The 21,563-nt window shown below is 44.3% G+C and overlaps 1 pseudogene; it reads left to right on the plus strand.

Moving 5' to 3' along the window:
* Nucleotides 1-15,616: 15,616 nt before the first annotated feature.
* Nucleotides 15,617-21,363, plus strand: LOC128805486 (uncharacterized; annotated as a pseudogene).
* Nucleotides 21,364-21,563: the final 200 nt, after the last annotated feature.

Consider the following 21,563-nt stretch of genomic DNA (forward strand, 5'->3'; position numbering starts at 1 on the left):
TAAATTCTCCACTCTCTGTAATCCCATTGGTGTGTAACCCTGCCCATCTACCCTGGCATTCCTTATTAGTCCCTTCTCTGTACTGGCCCTGAGCCCTCAGACTGTTGGATCGCTGATGCTCTTCTCCATCCTCTCTTTTCCTGTATTTATACCCTGGATCCTCCTTTGTTCCCTGTCTTTGGCCCCTGGACGCCTTCAGCATTGGACCCTAATTGTTGCATCCCAGGTTTGGGTTCAGATTAGGGGTTCTGATATATGTTAGTTAGTCGGTTCTGTATACCCCTGTGTACCCCCATGTTCCCCCACGGTGGTCTGCTCCAGGTTACCTACCATTGGAGCATCACCATGCCAGTCCTGTCCACTCTGGAGAGTTCAGTGTCTGTTACCCCATCCCCGCAACCCCATTCGTCCCAGAGCCCTGTGTCCGCCCCTGTTGCGTCCCTGTTGGTTACCCAGGTCCACGTCATTCCCCCGTAGCCTGTCCCCATTGGGCAAGGGGGGCTTCCGCCCCCCTAGGCCCGCCCCCTATAAAATCCCGCGCACCCCCAGTCCCAGCGCCATTTTGTTCACGCAGTGCTAGGGAGCGAGTCGCACTTCTCATTTGCAGTTCCACGCAACAATAAAGCTCTCCAGCTAGCCACGTGGACAGATTGGACATTCCTTCCCTCTTTGTCTTGCCCTTGCGCTGGCAGCAGAACGCGGCCAGCCCCATCCCGGTGCACAGAATGCAGCAGTGCCCGGGACAAGCAGCGCCCCAGTCCCACCGAGAAGCAGCGCCTTTGCCGGCCTCTCCAGAGCTGCCCAGGACTGGGGAAGAACAACGCAACGCTGCAGCTAATAAACCCCTGTTGGAAGTCCATGCCTGGACCCTCCCATGTCTTCACTCTTGAGTTGCTTCCTCTGTGTGTGTGCATGCTGGTGCTCTCGTGGCTTCTACCTGTTGGTAGCAAGACACTCTTGGGGAAGGTTGCACTCACCACCACTGCAGACCACAACAATAGACTACAATCAAAAAACTGATAAACAGAGAAGCAAAAAGAGAAAAGTGATTTTAAAGCAGCCACTCTACCATTAAATCTGACAGAACTGTTGAGTAAAATCTGAAAAAAGGGCCCCACTGCTCATTGAAAAAAAAACTTGGAAGCTTTGATAGAATATTTAGCAAAAGATATTTCACTGTGTCCAACTGGAGAGAAATCTTGATAGTCCTTGTTGCACAAAATAATAATGTACAGCATACAAAATTCACAATAAGTTGAAAACAGAGATACTGTTGTTGTTTTAACTGCATATTAAGCATGCTGTTTATTAGCAGGAATTCACATTAAGAACATTCAAAGAACAGGCAGCTAACCCAAACACCTATTTTGATTTTTTTTCAGAAGGCATTATCCTGTGAAGTCCTGTAGCATGGACTTTCAGGTCTGTGGAATTCCAATCCATCAATATCATCATATTCAGATGTGTAAAGTGACTTGTAGGGTTTTAACCACGTGATAATAGAATATTTCTATGGGAAATCACTAAGTTAATACAGTTTTACATCTCTTCACTATTGTTTAGCATTGTTGCAAACTTTATGATCAAGAATTGAAACACAACAGAAACACCAGGAAAACCACACCAGAACCAAATTTTGGATCTATCAAGCACACTTAGGAGATGCTACAGAAAAGGAAAAATAACATGTTAGAAATAACAGACAGATTCAAAACCAGTTAAGGCATACTCAATCCCCCATAATATCAAGTCTAAAAGGAAATGCATCAACAACAACAACAAAAAAAAGCTTGCCAGGCACTAACACAAACAAAAACATAGCTCAGGTGGCACATCAAGTTTAAAAAAATCAGCAGCAGCATTTACTAAGTTATTATTTTATGCAGGAGAAATAATGTATATTATGTTCAATGTGTTTTAAATACCATCTCTCAAAATGATGTTTTTCTCTCATAATAAAACTGAAGTACAAGTAAAAGACATGGGTCATCTTTACACATTTGCTGGCCAGCTATTTTTTACTTTTCTAGAAAGTACATGATATACAAATAGTTTAGAAAGTTTTAAGATCACTTTCCATTTTCCTGCATGAATTGCACCATACTGCTCACCAACACATGAATGAACAAAAATTTGAATTTCTGTTTCATGATCTAGGTTCTAGCACTATACCTACAATTACTGGCAATAAAAAAAAAAAAAAAAAAAAAAAAAAAGCTTGAGCAATAAAACAATTTTTTAAACTCAAACAAATTATTTCTTGCAAGGTTATATTTATGCCATGGCTTGTAAATGTTCTTGTATAAATGACAAGCTCTTCTGAACAAAAGCATTTTCCCATTCATCATCTGTACACATCACATCATGTTTTAGCCAAATTCATATTACAATCCAATTAAAAATCAAAGTTTTAAAAAGTGATCATTAAAGAATCTAAGTGTGTAAGTGATATGTTTCTGTCTCTACTTATGCCTATATTTCATTTAACATAAAGTCCCTGAGATAAAAGATGTCTGTGATTGCTATGATGAGCATACTTAGACCCTAAGGTTTTACAGAAAGAGAAGCTGAACAATACTCTTACTTAGATCTTATATGGAATTTGTTAATGTAATGTGGAAAGAGGCCTAAATCATTATAATTTGCAAATCAAGATACATTGACATAAAGAAGATTGCCTAAATTCACTGGCTACCTCAAAAAATTAGCTGAGAGCAGACCAGACCTGCTCCCTGTCTCAGTCATTGCTTATGAAACTACAGGTCCTAAGGAGGGATGGCTGCATTCAGGATGTGTCTGTGGTTTTATGCAATGCAGAAGCATATCCCTGTCATGTAACTTAATGCAGGACACATGACAGGAATCCCTGTCACTAAATGCAAGTGAAACTGCATCCCTCTGCCATTACTATGCACTTTAGGAGAGCAAGCCAACGTATTCTGGTAAAGTTATATCAGTTGAAAAACTGTGTCTAGAACAGGAAATTGTTTTTTACTTTTTCTATAAAAATGCAATCCTTCAGCCAGCTTTCAGATGTGGATGAATCCTTTGAAGTCTGACCTTAAGTATGGAAGCAGAGATGCTCTGTCACAGTATACACAATGGGGAAAAGTGAAACTATCTAACTGACCTAGTGACAGCAGAGCTATGGGACCTCTAAGCATTCCAAGAGATAAAACAAATTACAAAAAAGTCACCATTGTTCTCGGTTTGCTGATGATGTAAACACAAAACCCCCTATCTGTGAACACAGAGAAAGGATTTCCCGCAAGTTAGGTGGGGTATACAAAGTTTGCATCTGAAACAAATTGAGCCAAAAATGGAAGAATTCTTAGGACCTTTAGACTCTTATACAAGGGGATGTGCCTGTGTCCCTATGTCCACATGTGAGTAAAATCCTACGTGCTTCCTACCTCTTAATTGTTGCAGAGGTTATAAAAGTGTTTGCACAACAGCAGTTTCCTGTTACTAATATGTCCAAGACTGAGCACCAAGATGTTTCCTATTACCATCCGAGTAGCAGTTGCATCTGGACAGTTTTCCTTATCTACTGTTAATGGGCCCATCAATGTCTTGCCACATGACTCAGAGATAACACTCTCCAAGAGCCAGTTCTGTTTAACAGGTGATTAAGGACACTAGAATAACATCAGCCCATTGTGAGATGCTCCGCCCAGGGGGAGAAGCTAGGCATTCCCACCTGGATAAATCCAGGGATTTCTAGACAGAAAGGCAGCCTTTCCACAGGTTTCTGAGAAGACACAGCAACCACATCTGCCACTCCAGGAGGACTGCAGCCACTCCAATTTGGACTGCTACCAGCACGCTGGTCAAAGGGGTGTCAGGTTGTATTCTGACTTTGTCAGTGGTCTTCCTTTTGTATCATTGCATGTATTTTTGTCTTTTTTTTTTTCCCTTTTCCCGATAAATTGTATTTCTGACTTGGAGTCTCTCACTGGTTTTGCTTTCAAACCAGAACATATTTTTGGCGTCCAATGTGGGGCAAGAAGGTACTGAGAGAAGTCAGAATTACAATTTTGTATTGCAGAGGGTACCTATTCATTATGATGCTTAACATGCTTTTTTGGGTCTTATACCTAGCTGTCTGTATTTTCCTGAACTTGGGGAATTATCTGGCAGTTGTAATGCTCATGTGTAAACCAGGGTATGATATGAGAATTGCTTTATTGATCTATTATGTCTATTGCATTATAACCTCTGAGGCAATGAACATGATTTGGAATATGTACTCAATTCTGTTTGCTTGTCCTAATCTAGGCTGCTATGTCTGGGGCCTTGGCAACCACACCCAGCCCCTGGGGGGAGGGGTAAAGATTGATTTTTTCCAACCTTTCAGGCTTGACACAGCAGTTTTTGAAAATGTTAAGTTCCCTCTGGATGCCAAGGACAGCATAATGTTGTTGTTAGTTCTGCTTTGTCTTCTCTGCACAGTCTGCAACATTCTTAGAAACAAAACACTACATAGTATGGTGCAGCAAAACATACATAGTGTGATGCAGCGTCTTCTTGAGGAAGAAGAAACAAGGAGCAAAGCAGCAGTGTCCATGTCCGTACAAAATGCCACAACAGCATCCATGTCGATGCAGACTGTCACAGAGGAGGAAGGAAGCAAAAGCAAAACAACAGTGTCCGTGTCTACGCAGACTGTCATGGAGGAGGAAACCAAAAGCAAAGCAAGGGTGTCTATGCCTACACAGACTGACACAGAGGAGGAAGGAACCGAAAGCGCCATCAGCATCTCCACACAAACCATCACCAAACCAGAGCAGCCTGAACCAACAGTAGTTTCCCTCATTCAGAAGAAGAAATCAAGGAGCAAATCAGTCCGCATAGTGACTGATGAGGACGCTGCAGGACCTTCGCACCCAGCGGAAGAGACAGAACCAGAGACCATCACTCACTCTCTATCCCTGGGTGAGCTGCATGACCTGCAGAGGGAATTCACCCGCCAGACAAACGAGTCCATCCTGACCTGGCTGCTCCGCATCTGGGATGCTGCAGCCAATGACACCATTCTGGATGGAAGTGAGGCCAGGCAACTGGGATCACTGTCCCGGGATGTGGTCATTGACCAGGGGATCGGGAGAACCCAAGAAACTCTCAACCTCTGGCGGCGACTGCTTGCAAGTGTGAGGGACAGATACCTTTGTAAAGAAGACCTCCAGGTGCACCAAGGAAAATGGAACACCACGGAACAAGGTATCCGATGCCTGAGGGAATTGGCTGTGTTGGAGATAATTTTCTCAGAAGACGAGAGATTTCCTAAGAGTCCAGACTGTGTCCAGTGCACATCGCAAATGTGGTTGAGATTTGCACGGCTTGGACCAGAGATGTACTCCCATTACCTGGCAACACTGCAGTGGAGGGAAGGCGAAGACAGGGTGGGTGTCTTAGCCAATAAATTAAGAATTTACGAGGATACTGTCACCGCCCCATTTCGTACCCATGTCTTGTCTGTGGCAACAAGGTTGGATGAGCAAGTCCGGGACTTGATTGAAGAGAGTCATCAGAAACTAAAAAAGGAACTTAAGGAAGAAGTCTACCGTATTTCACCAGAACCAACAAGAGTCTCTGCCATTAGGAGCTGGCGTTCCGAAGCCAAGGAGAAAGGATACACTCCACGAGGAAACCTCTGTTTTTTTCTTCAGGAGCACGGAGAAGACATGAGGAAGTGGGGTGGAAAACCTACCTCTTCCTTAGCAGCCCGAGTATGTGAACTAAAAAGAACACCTAACACAAAAAGCTCATCTAGGGTCAATGCTGCTCCAGTCTCTCACACACAGAATTCCAGACAATATAGGAATGATGATATAAGTGATCCTCTTGAAGGAACCTCAAGAACCTATTTACAGGAAGAGAGCAATGTGTACCATGACCAGGAATAGAGGGGCCCTGCCTCTAGCCAGGTAGAGGACAGGGACAATCGGATCTATTGGACTGTGTGGATTTGATGACCTGGCACGTCTGAACCACAAAAATATACAGCTTTGGTTGACACCGGTGCCCAATGTACCCTGATGCCATCAAGATATGTAGGAGCAGAATCCATTTCTATTTCTGGGGTAACAGGAGGATCCCAGCAGCTTACTGTATTGGAAGCTGAAGTGAGTTTAACTGGGAATGGGTGGCAGAAACACCCCATCGTGACTGGCCCAGAGTCCCCATGCATCCTTGGCATAGACTATCTCAGAAATTGATATTTCAAAGACCCAAAAGGACATCGCTGGGCTTTCGGAATAGCTGCTGTAGAGGCAGAAGACATCAGAAAGCTGAATACTTTACCCGGTCTCTCAGATGACCCCTCTGCTGTGGGACTGCTGAAAGTTGAAGAACAACATGTACCAATTTTCATAGCAACAGTACATCGTCGGCAATATCGTACCAGCAGAGGCTCTGTGATCCCCATCCATGAGATGATTTGTAAACTCGAGACCCAAGGGGTGGTCAGCAAGGCCCATTCACCTTTCAACAGCCCTATATGGCCAGTGCGCAAGTCCAGTGGGGAATGGAGACTGACGGTGGATTAACGTGGCCTGAATGAGGTCACACCACCACTGAGCGCTGCCGTGCCAGACATGTTGGAGCTTCAGTACGAGCTGGAGTCCAAGGCAGCAAAGTGGTATGCGACCATCGATACTGCGAACGCCTTCTTCTCCATTCCTTTGGCAGCAGAATGCAGACCTCAGTTTGCCTTCACCTGGAAGGGATTGCAGTACACCTAGAACCGACTACGCCAGGGGTGGAAGCACAGTCCCACCATCTGCCATGGACTGATCCAGGCTGCACTGGAAAAGAATGAGGCTCCCGAACATCTACAGTATATTGATGACATCATTGTGTGGGGGAGCGCAGCAGGGGTAGTCTTCAAAAAAAGAGAAAAAATTATCCAGATTCTGCTGAAAGCTGGTTTTGCCATTAAGTGAAGCAAGGTTAAGGGACCAGCTCAAGAAATTCAGTTTCTAGGAGTCAAGTGGCAAGATGGACGTCGTCAGATCCCGACAGAAGTAATCCACAAGATTACCGCTATGTCTCCACCTACCAACAAGAAGGAGACACAAGCTTTCCTAGGTGCCATAGGTTTTTGGAGGATGCACATTCCCGAGTATAGCCAGATTGTGAGCCCTCTCTACCTGGTCACCCGCAAGAAGAATGATTTCCACTGGGGCCCTGCGCAGCAACAAGCTTTCACCCAGATCAAGGAGGAAATCGCTTATGTGGTAGCCCTTGGCCCAGTCAGGACAGGACCAGAGGTAAAGAACGTGCTCTACTCTGCAGCCGGGAACCATGGTCTGTCCTGGAGCCTTTGGCAGAAGGTGCCTGGGGAGACTTGGGGTCGACCGGGATTCTGGAGCTGGAGCTACAAAGGCTCTGAAGCAACCTGCACTCCCACAGAGAAGGAAATCTTGGCTGCCTATGAAGGAGTTCAAGCTGCCTCAGAAGTAACTGGCATTGAAACGCAGCTGCTTCTGGCACCCTGGCTACCAATGCTGGGGTGGATGTTTAATGGAAAGGTTCCTTCCACACATCATGCCACAGACACCACATGGAGTAAATGGATTGCCCTCATCACTCAGGGCACCCGTATTGGAAATCCGAATCGCCCTGGGATTCTGGAAATTATAACAAACTGGCCTGAGGGGGAGACTTTTGGATTGTCTTCTGAAGAAGACGAGCAAGTGGCACGTGCCGAGGAGGCCCCACCATATAATGAGCTACCGGAAACTGAAAGACAATATGCCCTTTTCACGGATGGTTCCTGCCGAATCATAGGCACTAGTCAGAAATAGAAAGTTGTAGTGTGGAGCCCCACACGACAAGTGGCACAAGCTACTGAGGGACAAGGTGGATCGAGTCAGCTTGCAGAGCTTAAAGCTGTCCAGCTGGCTCTGGATATTGCTGAGCGAGAGAAGTGGCCGAGGCTCTATCTCTACACCGACTCATGGATGGTAGCTAATGCTCTGTGGGGATGGCTGAGTTGCTGGAAAAAGGCCAACTGGCAGCGCAGAGGGAAACCCATCTGGGCTGCTGAGATCTGGCAAGACATTGCCACCCGAGTAGAGAAGCTGACCATGAAGATTCAACACATGGATGCACACATACCCAAGAGTTGGGCTACTGAAGAGCATCACAACAACGAACAGGTAGACCGAGCTGCCAAGGTGAAAATATCACAATTAGACCTAGATTGGCAGCATAAAGGAGAATTATTCCTAGCTCGTTGGGCCCATGATGCTTCTGGTCATCATGGGAGAGACACAACATACCGATGGGCCTGTGACCGAGGGGTGGACCTTTACTATGGACAACATCTCACAGGTCATGCACGACTGCGAGACCTGTGCTGCAATCAAACAGGCTAAGGGGATGAAGCCTCTGTAGTACAGTGGGCGATGGCTAAAATACAAGTATGTGAAAGCCTGGCAAATTGACTATATCATGCTTCCCCAAACCTGCCAAGGCAAGCGCTATGTACTGACCATGGTGGAAGCAACCACAGGATGCTTGGAAACCTACCCTGTGCCTCATGCCACTGCCCGGAACACCATCTTAGGCCTAGAAAAGCAGGTCTTGTAGAGACATGGCACCCCTGAGAGAATTGAGTTGGACAGTGGGACCCATTTCAAGAACAGCCTTATCAACACCTGGGCCAGAGAACATGGCATTGAGTGGATATATCATATCCCCTATCATGCACCAGCTGCCGGGAAAGTTGAACAATGCAATGGACTGATTAAGACCACCCTGAAGGCACTCGGTGGGGGAAACTTCAGGAATTGGGAATTGAACTTGGCAAAAGCTATCTGGATGGTCAACACCCGAGGGTCCATCAATCGAGCTGGTCCTGCCCAATCTGAACCCTTGCACACAGTGGATGGAGATAAAGTCCCTGTGATACATATGAAAGTTATTTTAGGAAAGACTGTTTGAATTAATCCCACCCCAGGCAAAGACAAACCCATCCGTGGGACTGTTTTTGCTCAAGGACCCGGTTATACTTGGTGGGTAATGCAGAAGGAAGGGGAAACCCGTTGTGTACCACAAGGAAACTTAGTCTAAAGTGAGAACTGTGTGTAAGGTTTCACCATGATGCAGATGGAAATAGGAAAAGGGGTGGATAATGTCCAAGACTGAGCACCAAGATGTTTCCTATTACCATTCGAGTAGCAGTTGCATCTGGACAGTTTTCCTTATCTCCTGTTAATAGGCCCATCAATATCTTGCCACATGACTCAGAGATAACACTCTCCAAGAGCCAGTTCTGTTTAACAGGTGATTAAGGACACACCTCGTGACTCAAAATAACATCAGCCCATTGTGAGATGCTCCGCCCAGGGGGAGAAGCTAGGCATTCCCACCTGGATAAATCCAGGGATTTCTAGACAGAAAGGCAGCCTTTCCACAGGTTTCTGAGAAGACACAGCAACCACATCTGCCACTCCAGGAGGACTGCAGCCACTCCAATTTGGACTGCTACCAGCACGCTGGTCAAAGGGGTGTCAGGTTGTATTCTGACTTTGTCAGTGGTCTTCCTTTTGTATCATTGCATGTATTTTTGTCTTTTTTTTTTTCCCTTTTCCCGATAAATTGTATTTCTGACTTGGAGTCTCTCACTGGTTTTGCTTTCAAACCAGAACATAATATTTATGTATTTTCTTTTTGAAAGTATTAAACTCTGGAGCAGGTTTTACTGTCTGAATCATTGAATGTACTGTCAATTGTCTTACTAGACATCAGTAAATTATATTTCTGATACTAGAATGTAAGAACCTATTCATTTTTATATTTTAACTAACATACACTGTGGTCTCAAGAGAGTACCCTGTAACAATTCATACAGCTTGCAATGAAACCCTCAGATCAGCAGGAGCTGGTCTGCGCAGACTTGGCAATGATTAAATGCAGTTCATGTGGAAGTTTAAAAATGCGTTATTTTTCAAGCTAGCTAAACATATATTAAATTGAACTGAATTGTATCCTTTTTAGGAGTCCTTTTAGTAAATGGAAATTATTTAATCCTCAAATACATGATTTTATAAGATGGCAGCATAGTAGGGAAGAACCTTATTTAGCAAAGATGGCTTATCAGCTCCCCCTTTCTCAAATCTCATGCCTTCTGGCTGCAGAAGACCATCAAATTTCCAGCACCATGATTAATCAAATCTTATTGTGGGTAGAATGTTTCCATTAGGATTCCAAGTTTCTACTCTAATGAACAAAGTTCCCAGGTGTTCCCCAGAGACATGGGCAGGGCCTTCCTAGTTCCCATGGCAACACTGGAATGGCTGCTGGCTCTAGCTGAGTACCGATATTGAAATGTTAATTAGCTAATTGCTCTGTTTGTTTTCTCTACCTGGAAATAACCTGCCTCCCCCACGCTGCCATTCTGGGACTAAAATGCAAATAAAAAAGCGCCTTGGGATCATGGGAGTGTTTTTAGGAGATAAAGACACCCCTAAATAAAGAACTAAACACAGCAGAGGGTGCTAGTCTAATGTCCTAGCTGAGGAAGAGGGAAACACATCCCCTGATCGACTTTTACCTGTCACCATCACCTAAAAAAGACTAGACTAGAGTAGGCTGTGTGAAGCAGAGACGGAAAGACAGCACTTCCTAGTGCTGCTACAAGGGAAGGAGAGGGGACAGCTGTTGTTCTGGACTTCAGCAACAGACTCTGCATGCATCCTCACCCTTGCACTACTGGTTTGCCACAAGAAAAGAAGAAGGGACAGCTGCTGCTCTGGACTTCAGTGACAGACTCTGCATGCCTCCTTCCTTTTTGGCTACCTGGAAAAGCTACAACAGCTGGGGCGAGCTCTGTGTTGGGCCCCCTGCCCAGCTGATCTTTTTAAAGAGCTGAACATTAATAAAGGCATTAGCCCTGTTCAATTTCATCTACTAGGAGAGATGTCTGGACTGCTGGATCTCTTCTGCTCAGAGTACCAAATCAAGGAGTTCTGATTCAAAACCAGACATCTGAACAGAGAAATGCTCATAAGACTTTGTCTCTTGTTGAAGGATGGAAAAATAACTGTCAAAATCTCAAGTTCTCGTGAGAAACTCCGATACCAGGTTTGTTCAGCATTTCTGTAATTATGATCTTGCTGAAAAGTATTTTGCTAAAGGAAGATCTTTTGTTAAACAAAACTAAAAATCATACATTTCACATCCACATAGAAATGGAGAGAGACTGTCTTTAAACCCTAATATAGTTCCAATCAGTGTTGCAGCATTGTGAACATGTGAATCTCACAATTAAACAAAAGCCCTAATTTATAGCTCAAACAGAAGTCCTTGGCTGCTTTTGGATTTAACAAACTAAGTGAATTACTTAACTAGTTGAGTTGAACATTAATTCAACTTTTTTTTTTTCTTTTAAATAAAATAACCTTTTACTCTACTGGGGAAAAAGCAGAAGCAGGAATTTTCCTTAACTCCTGAAAGGATACACATTAATAACATGACCTGATTTCAGGAGTCAGCATTTGCCTGAAACAGTTTCTTTGCTGACAAAATACCATGCTCTCACAGTTATATTAACTGATTAGTGAAACATATTTTTTAATTGAGGGAAATACTCCTTTTTCCCACCTGCTATTTCATTAAGTCTGCAACTGCTGTCAGCTGAGCTGTTTTCACTTGTTTAACACCTGCTGAATCTGCATTCAAACTGAATGGCACAGTCCTGAAAGACAATGCTCATCTCTGAACTATCCCAAGTGAATTCTCTGTGATCAAGGAAAAAACTGGATTAGATAAGGCTCCAGATCCATTTGCAAGGACTGTAGGAACAAAACAGCTGCTCTGCCTTAGGAATTATCAATTTCCTGGGCCAACCTCAAGCATCTCCAGAGTTCATAACAATAAAGGAGGAACAATACAATCTGAATTACTCTTCTCGCTGGTCCCAATGTGTCTGAATAGGTTTTTAAAGAACTATGTGACAGCAAATAGCACAATTAACACATATATAGTGTTCAATAATGAGTGCTTCCATCTACTGAGACATGCTTTAGCAGAGAGCAGCAGATTATATCTAGATTCATCACAGGACCCTTGTCTGCCTCACAATCACTCACAAATCACAATTTATATTTATATTTATGCCCCATAGAATTCTGGTATGTTCATGCCCTTTCCTCATCTTAAAATATATTAGAGAAAAACTGAAAAACACTGTAAAGTGTTTTTTGCTGATAGAGCTGTTCATTATGTTTCCACACATTGGGGCTAGGTGGATACACAGAATGACAGAAAAACTTAGAATCATGGAATCACAGAATATGCTGAGTTGGAAGGGAACCATCATGGTCATTGGGTCTAGCTCCTGTCCCATGCTGAAGACAAAGAATGCATTAAACACTTCTGTTTGTCCCTGTTTATGAGATGACCATCCTTATCCTGCAATGGGTTATAATTGTGTTTTGCCATTAACATATTTGAAAAAAACTCTTTTTATTGCCCCTCCACAGCTCTTGCCAGCTTCATCTCTAACTGAGCCTTGGCTGAATAATTTTTCTCCCTATGCTGGCAAATAACATCCCTGTATTCTTCCCAAGTCACCTGACCTTGCTTCCACTGGACATAACCTTCCTTTTCCATCTTATTTTCAAGAGAAGATCCTTGTTCAGCCAAGCCATCCTTCTGCCTTGTCTGCTTGACTTGTGACATTTAGGAATAAACCTTCTTTTTATAGCATAAAACTACTCAGAGCTGCCACAGAATGTTTATTTTTTTTTTTTTTTGAGGGCAAAGAAAAAGGACCAGAATTAATTTTTCAAATTACTATTGTTATAGGTAAAAATTGACTCAGCCAAATGAAAAGAAAAAAAACAATAAATTTTATTATAAGGGTCAAATTCTATCTGAGCCAACCACAAAGAAAAGGACAGAGCCAAGCCTGGGATCGGCGCTGGGTGAGACACAGGTTCAACCACTGTAGCAGAGGGTCTCTTCTATGCTTCACACCACCCGTCCTGCACGAGCAGTTTTTATACAGTTTATTTTGCTCGAGGCCGGGATGTCGATGATCAGCCTTTTCTTTCTATTCAAAGTCCCACATATTCATAAAGTCTCTTTTCTCTGCACCAGGTTGAACAATCCGAGGTCCGGGAAATGATGTACATTGATGATGGAGTTACAAGAACTCGGCACTGAGATGTATCTTTTGGTGGTTCCAGTGATCTTAATCTCGGGTAGTTGTTGGGACGATCATCGCTTGGAAGTTCCTAGATCATCTTGAGAAACGACCCATCTCCAAGCTTGCCACATGTATTAACTTGTAAATGAAGCTTTATCGGCAATGGTTTCGACATACATGAGACAGCTTCTCCCTCTTTCTACTCTGGGTTGCTTGCTTTGAGTTTATATTTTTGTCATAAAAAAACTCCTCTCTATATATTACTTTATAGGCACGAATTATGCTTATTACACATAACACTATGATGAAATACTTCTATGGCATTTTTGCACTCATACCATTCTGGCACTAAGACGGAATTTTTAGCTCAAACTAAGTAATGTTTATCACACAGCCAATCTTTGGAAAATAAGAAATTCTGTCTTTCCTGGAACAGTATCTTTGTTCATATACTCCACAGTGAGTGTAAAGCTCACAGTAAAACAAGCTCAGATGGGATCAGGATAAAACATATGAATGAGAAGGATTGGAAGCGTTCATACAGAAAGCTCTGTAAACAGATTTTAGAGTCATTAAATAGCAACAGGAGGTAGCTGACCACTAGGACCCAACTACTCTTGCTTAGAAGTAGTAACCTACTTGCTTATCTCAGCAGCTAAGTGATTTACACATAAAGCATGGATTTATACACCTAGAGAAATGTATCATCTCCAGAAAAACAGTGCATTCCAATAGTTTATATGTATTCTAAATATTCCTTCCAGGAAATCAAGACTTGTATGCACATGAGATAAATACTTACCTAGGGTGGGAAAGGTCTGTCTGTTGTGGCAGTGGATAACTTCTTGGTGTCTGCCAAAGCTTAAGCTCTTTGTGTTTCAGGAACTTGACATTACAAGTGTCAGGAAGGTCAGACAGCCAGCTATGTAGAATGTGTGTGAAAGGACTAGTCTAGAAGCCAATGAATGACCTGTCATATTTTTAGTCCAACAACAACTTCAAAGATACAGTGTTCACTAGAAATATGTCATTGACACTGAAATAGTCATCCAGTCTGGCAAGTTGCACAGGACCTAGAATTGATGGAGTTGTAATGGAGCAGGGTCACAGCAAATCATTTCAACATCTTGGGCAGCTTGCCAGGTCTTGCCCAGGAGAACTTTTGCTTCCTACAGGACTGTTTTGAGCAGGTGCAAGGAGAGTTCAAGGCAAGGCCAGTACAATTTTTCTACCTCCTCTCTATCTCTCCACTCAGAGCAAACAAATCTATGTTTGCTGGGGATGTGGAAGATACCTGTGAGAGTGGGACAGCTGGTCACTGTTCAGGAGTCCACTGGTCCAAAGCCAGACTTTGCCTTTACAATTGCAGTGTCCACATGGGAATGACTATTACAGGATGCTGCTCACGAGTGACCCATCTTGTCTCTGTCATGCTTACCACAGCAGATGGAGCAGGACACCATATGATATGTCTGTGACCATTGTGCTGGACTTCACTCATTTTTTATTGTCTGACTTGGTTTGTACAAAGCATGTTGTGCACACTCCCACTGCCCAGTGGGACAAATTCATTCAACCTTGAAGCTCCTCTGTTATTAGCAAAGTTTCCCTTCTATTGGTCTTATTGCTCACCTGGTTCTATTACCCTTTTTCTCTTTCATAGTGAAAAGGCAATCAGGAGCAAATTATGATGAATACAGGTAGTTGTTGCCAACATATACAAAGTGGAGAGTAAATTGTGAATCAGGATGATCTGCAAAGCCTGGCTTCAGACTCAGTCAAAACCAAATCATTTTACAGAGCTGGCATTCTCTAAATCAAAGAAGTCTATTGATTGTCAAAATGTTTGAGTTTTTTTTTTTTAATCTCTACACCTCAAGGTTCATAAACAAAGAAAAATCTTCCTCTGTGGTTTACCAGTGTTTGGTCTGCATATGGAAAATTCACCTACACTAATGAGATATATAGGAAAGACCAAAATGTAATACAGTGCCACATCCACAAGACTGAAAGACCAAGATTCCAGAAGTGAAAAAACCCCCCCATGTTCCCTTTGATTGCTGCTGGATGTGTTTTGCAGTAGCTCAGGAGAGCAAGTAACCTTGCAAAGGGAGTACAAGAAAAGCAAGCCTGGATTGAGAGCCATTCAGGAACAGGAGGTGGAGCTTCCTTTATTCCTGAGTGACTCATTATAAAAGCGCTGAGCAGGTAAGGGGTTTGCATTGAGAGCCATTCAGGAACAGGAGGTGGAGCTTCCTTTGTTCCTGAGTGACTCATTATAAGAGACCTTTGGGGAACGTGGCAACCCGGAGCGCGGCAACCTGGAGCAGGCAAACAGGGTCACAGCAGTTTGCGCAGCAGTTTGCGCAGGCAGGGCAAGCAGGCAGGGCTGCAGGTTCTTGCTAGTTTGGTGAGGTGTTTTTATTGGTTAATTGATCTTGGGCTTTCTCCTAAGCAATGGTTTTAACCCGGTCGAAATCTGTGGTTGGTACAAGCGTATGTGACCAAGTAGAACCCTCCAAAAAGGATGTGTCTGTACAGACCCATTCCTGCCCGGAGTGTTTGAGCTTATCAGTGGCTTCAGGGGGTGTTGTGGAGAAGGCCTGCCTACGGTGTGAACAAGTGAATGACCTCCTTTCGCTAGTGGCCGAGCTTAGGGAGGAAGTTGAAAGATTAAGGAGTATCAGGGATAGTGAAAGGGAAATAGACTGGTGGAGTTCAGCCCTTACATCTTTAAAGGAGGCCCACCAGGAGTCAGAGGTCTCATATGCCCCTCACTCTCAGGCAATAGAGGGGCACCTGGTAGATGAAGGGGAGTGGAAATGGGTCCCTGCTCGGGGTGGTAATAACAAAAATCCCTCCTGCCCCCCATCCCCTACCCAGGTGCCACTTCAGAATAGGTATGAGGCCCTGGATCTAGAGAGCCAGACTGATGTTTTAGAAGAAAATTATCTGCCCAGTGAGACTTCCAATTATGACTCATCTAAAAAATTGATTACCACCTCTAAAGTCAAGAAAAAAAGAAGGGTAATCATAGTGGGTGAGTCCCTTCTGAGAGGGACAGAGGGCCCCATATGTTGACCTGACGCATCCCACAGGGAGGTCTGCGGCCTCCCTGGGGCCCAGGAACTAAACATCACTGAGAGACTTCCTAGGCTGATTCAGTCCTCTGATTATTACCCACTGCTGATACTCCAGGCTGGCAGCGATGAGATTGAAAAGAGGAGTGTCAAGGCGATTAAAAGGGAGTTCAGGGCACTGGGTCAAGTGGTTGATAGGACAGGTGTACAGGTAGTGTTCTGCTCAGTCCCTTTGGTGGCAGAGTAAAATGATGAAAGGAATAGGAGAACCTACATCATTAACAAATGGCTCAAGGGTTGGTGTCATCAGCAAAATTTTGGATTCTTTGATCATGGAGCAACCTTTATGGCACCTGCTCTACTGGAATCAGATGGGATACATCTCTCTGTTAAGGGCAGGAGGTTTTTAGCTCATGAATTGGCAGACCTTATTGAGAGGGCTTTAAACTAGGTTTGAAGGGGGAAGGGGATGCAGCTGGGCTGTCTGGAAGCAGACCCAAGGATGGTAAGACTGTGTTAGGGGAGAAATCAGTAGCCCAGCTGAGGTGCATGCACACCAATGCACGCAGCATGGGTAACAAACAGGAAGAGCTGGAGGCCATGGTGCAACAGCAGAACTATGATGTAGTTGCCATCACAGAAACGTGGTGGGATGACTCACATAGTTGGAGCACTGCACTGGATGGCTAGAAGCTCTTCTGAAGAGACAGAAAAGGGAGAAGAGGTGGAGGGATGGCCCTTTATATTAGGGGGGTTTTGGATGTCATAGGTATTGAAACTAATGATGATGAAGTTGAGTCCCTATGCGTAAAAATTAAGGGGAAGGCCAACAAGGCTGACATCCTACTGGGAGTCTGCTATCGTCCACCCAACCAGGATGAAGAGGTGGACATCTTATTCTATAAGCAACTGAACAATGTTTCAGGATCATCAGCCCTTGTTCTTGTAGGTGACTTCAACCTACCAGACATCTGCTGGGAACTTAATACAGCAGAAAAACAGCAATCTAGAAAGTTTTCAGAGTGTGTGGAGGATAAATTTTTGTCACAACTGGTGGGCAAGCCCACCAGGGGAGGGACTGTGTTAGACCTATTGTTCACAAATAGAGACGGACTGGTGAGTGATGTGGATGTTGGAGGCCGCTTGGGGCACAGTGATCATGAAATTTTAAAATTCTCGATAATTGGTGAAATAAGGAGGAATATCAATAAGATCTCTACACTGGACTTCTGGAAGGCAGACTTTGGCCTATTTAAGAGACTTATTCAGAAAGTTCCTTGGGAAACAGCCCTTGAAAACAAAGGAGTCCAGGAGAGATGGGTGTGCTTCAAAGCAGAAATCTTGAGGGCACAAGAACAGACTGTCCCTGTGTGCCGAAAGACAAGTCGACGAGGCAAACGCCCAGTCTGGATGAGCAATGAGGTTTTGAAGGAACTTAGAAATAAAAAAAAGAAATGTATCATCTTTTTAAGGAGGAACTGATTTCTCAGGAAGTATTTAAGGGAGGTGCTGGGGCATGTAGAAAAAAAATCAGGGAGGCCAAAGCTCAGTTTGAACTTAACTTGGCACTTCTGTTAAAAATAATAAAAAAAGTTTTTAGAAATATATTAATGGTAAAAGGAAGGGTATAACCAACCTCGGTTCCTTATTGGATGAGGCAGGCAACCTAGTAACTAAAGATGAGGAAAAGGCGGAAATGCTTAATGCTTTCTTTGCCTCAGTCTTTAGTGGTAAGACAGCTTGTCCTCAAGAAAACTGTCCTCAGGGGTTGGTAGGTGGTGCCAGGGAGCAGAATGGTCCTCTTGTTATCCAAGAAGAGGCAGTCAGAGAACTTCTGGGACACTTGGATATTTATAAATCAATGGGACCAGATGGGATCCACCCTAGGGTGATGAGGCAGCTGGCAGATGAGCTTGCGAAGCCGGTCTCCATCATTTATCAGGAGTCGTGGCTCACTGCTGAGGTTCCAGATTGGAAACTGGCCAATGTGACACCCGTTTACAAAAAAGGTAGGAAGGAGGATCCTGGTAATTACAGGCCAGTTTGCCTGACCTCACTACCAGGTAAGATAATGGAACAGTTCATACTGAGTGCTATCACACAGCACTTACAAGATGGCCAGGGTATCAGACCCAGTCAACATGGGTTTACAAAGGGTAGGTCATGTCTGACCAACCTGGTCTCCTCCTATGACCAGGTAACTCGTCTGGTAGATACAGGAAAGGCTGTGGATGTTGTCTATTTATACTTCAGCAAGACCTTTGACACTGTCTCCCATAGCACACTCCTGGAAAAGCTGGCAGCCCACAGCTTAGACAGGAGCACTCTTTGCTGGGTTAGGATCTGGCTGGATGGCCAGGCCCAGAGAGCGATGGTGAATGGTGTTGCATCCAGCTGGCGGCCAGTCGCCAGTGGTGTCCCTCAGGGGTCTGTACTGGGACCAGTTCTATTTAATATTTTTATAGACAACATGGGTGAGGGCATTGAGTCCTTCATTAGTAAATTTGCAGATGACACTAAGCTGGGAGCTTGTGTTGATCTATTGGAAGGAAGAAGGGCTCTGCAGAGTGACTTAGATTGGTTGGATGGATGGGCAGAGTCCAACAGCATGAAGTTTAATAAGTCTAAGTGCTGAGTTCTACATTTTGGCCACAAAAATCCCCTACAACGTTACAAGCTGAGGACAGTGTGCCTGGACAGTGTTCAGGCGGAAAGGGACCTGGGGGTGCTGGTTGATAGCCGGTTGAATATGAGCCAGAAGTGTGCTTTACTGGCCAAGAAGGCCAATGGCATCCTGGCCTGCATTAGGAATTATGTGACCAGCTGGAGTAGGGAGGTCATTCTTCCCCTGTACTCGGCGCTGGTAAGACTGCATCTTGAGTACTGTGTCCAGTTCTGGGCCCCTCAGTTTAGGAAGGATATTGAGATGCTTGAGCACGTCCAGAGGAGGGCAACAAGGCTGGTGAGGGGCTTGGAACACAAGCCCTATGAGGAACGTTTGAAGGAGCTGGGGTTATTTAGCCTGGAGAAGAAGAGGCTTAGAGGTGACCTTATTGGTCTCTACAACTTCCTGAAGGGAGGCTGTAGACAGGTGGAGGTCGGTCTCTTCTACCAGGCAGCAACTGACAGAACAAGAGGACACAGTCTCAAGCTACGTGAGGGAAAGTATAGGTTGGATATTAGGAAGAAATTTTTCACCGAAAGAATAATAAAGTACTGGAATTGTCTTCCCAGGGAGGTGGTTGAATCACCATCTCTGGATGTGTTTAAAAAAAGACTGGACATGGCACTTGGTGCTATAGTCTAGTTGAGGTGTTAAGGCATAGGTTGGACTTGATGATCTTAGAGGTCTCTTCCAACCTCATTATTCTGTGATTCTGTAAGTCAGAAAGGAGAATTCAGTAAAATGAGACAAAATCAAAAACTGAGGAATGTATTGTACTCACATACTGATATTAATTTCAGCTTTTCATCAGTATACATTTTTTTTCATAGAAGACATGTCTTAGGAATGCCTACATGTCTTCTTGGCTCAGTATACTGTTTATTATAGTTTAATCAGATTTCACAAGTATTATCACATTTAGTGTTATTTTTCTGCATATTCCTGCATAGTTTGTAATACGGATCTTATAACAAGGTTGACGTTTCCATGTTATTTCAGAGTCTATGAATATGTTATGATGATGAAATAAAAGGAGCATCAGTGATCCAAAACAGTAAGATGAAAATGTCAAGTCTTTTATTCATCAGATAGCAATACCAAAAAATTATCTTATAAAAATCTTGTCGCAGACTTTCATAGCACTATGTAGATTCAAGTGACTACTTTGGTATGTATGTAAAGAAGTTGTTGGCCTTTGCATCATCATTCATTACCCCTTCCTACTCCCCACCCTTTCTTTTCCATGGCATTAGAGTTATAAGGAAAAAAGGAGCAAAAGTTACCTTCCTCACATGCATAGCTACTGCCCAGGTGTGATATGAAGCTTCACAGTAAAAACTGGTAGCCCTGCCAAGCCAGAGAAATTAATGACCACTGGAGGCTCCTGTGAATATTGTAAAGATACATATTGACAGTGTATTAGTGGAAAGCTGAGAATTACGTGTGCTCTTTGATCCTCTCAAAGATATCACTAACCCTTCTCTGTAAGTCTGTCTTTAAAACTGTCACCTAAACAACACTCTTTTCAGAGATTCAGAGTGAACTTGGCAGAAAGGAAGAGATAAGCATCATGACTTGGGACAGAGTGGGACACTGTTTCTTCTAGTGTGTACTTAGAGAAATGGGGAAGTGCCAACAGGTTGTGTGCAGTACAGCTGAAGAGAAGCCAGGATGCCGGCAAGGTAGTAGGCAAGGCAATTAATCCATGAAACAAAAAAAGGCTCGAAAAATGTGTTAGTGCCATTACTTAAACTTCCCTACCCTCCTACACTGCAGTTGAATATCACTGTATTAATTTCTATTTACTGGATTTGACCCTATGCATTCATTTTGTCCTCTGCTTGTGCTTCAGGTTGATTCTTCAGTGTTTTCCAGAGTCTTCTAGTCCCCCATATTTCTTGAGGGGTTTCTGAGATGCAGTGTGTTTGACATTCTCGTGTTTGTGTTACTGAGACTGCTAATGCCCAGTTACCGAGATATTGTTGCATCCCGGGTTTTGGGTTCAGATTTGGGGTTCTGGTCTTTGTTAGCTTACCGGTTCCACGTATCCTCGTGCATCCCCCGTGTTATCCCCCCCCACAGAAGTTAGCCCCAGGCTGCTGGCCATTGGGTCTTCTCCCCTGCCAGTACTGTGACCACTCCCCCGTCCGGTCCCCAGCAGTTCTGTGCTCATCACCTCATTCTCACAGTTCCACTGGCCCTGAACCCCCGTGTCTGCCCCCGTCGTGTCCCCATTGGCCGTTGTGGCAACGTCACCGCCACAGTGTCTGTGTTCATTGGGCGGAGAGCTCCCATCCTCCCCTGTACCACCCCTATATCCCTCCGTGGCACCCCAGCCTTGGGGCCAGATTCATTCAAGTGAGACTGGGAGCGGCCGCGGCTTCTCCATCGCAGCTCCCGAGACCAATAAAGCGCCTAGCCGCGACGTGGACGGGTTTGGACAATTCCCTGCCTCTTAGTTTCCTTCCCTCGTGCCAACGACAAAGTGCGGCCAGCCCACCCCGGGGCACAGCCACAGAAGCGCCCGGAAGTAGCGGCGGCATTGACCCTGATGAGGAGCCGAGGCACCAAGCAGTGTTCTCAGGAGCCAGTCGGGGCGGGAAAAGTGACGTGCCGCTGGAAGATATCATCAAATTTTCCATAAAAACACCAGATCATT

This window comes from Vidua macroura, chromosome 1 (genome assembly GCF_024509145.1).
Source record: "Vidua macroura isolate BioBank_ID:100142 chromosome 1, ASM2450914v1, whole genome shotgun sequence".
Classification (NCBI taxonomy): domain Eukaryota; kingdom Metazoa; phylum Chordata; class Aves; order Passeriformes; family Viduidae; genus Vidua; species Vidua macroura.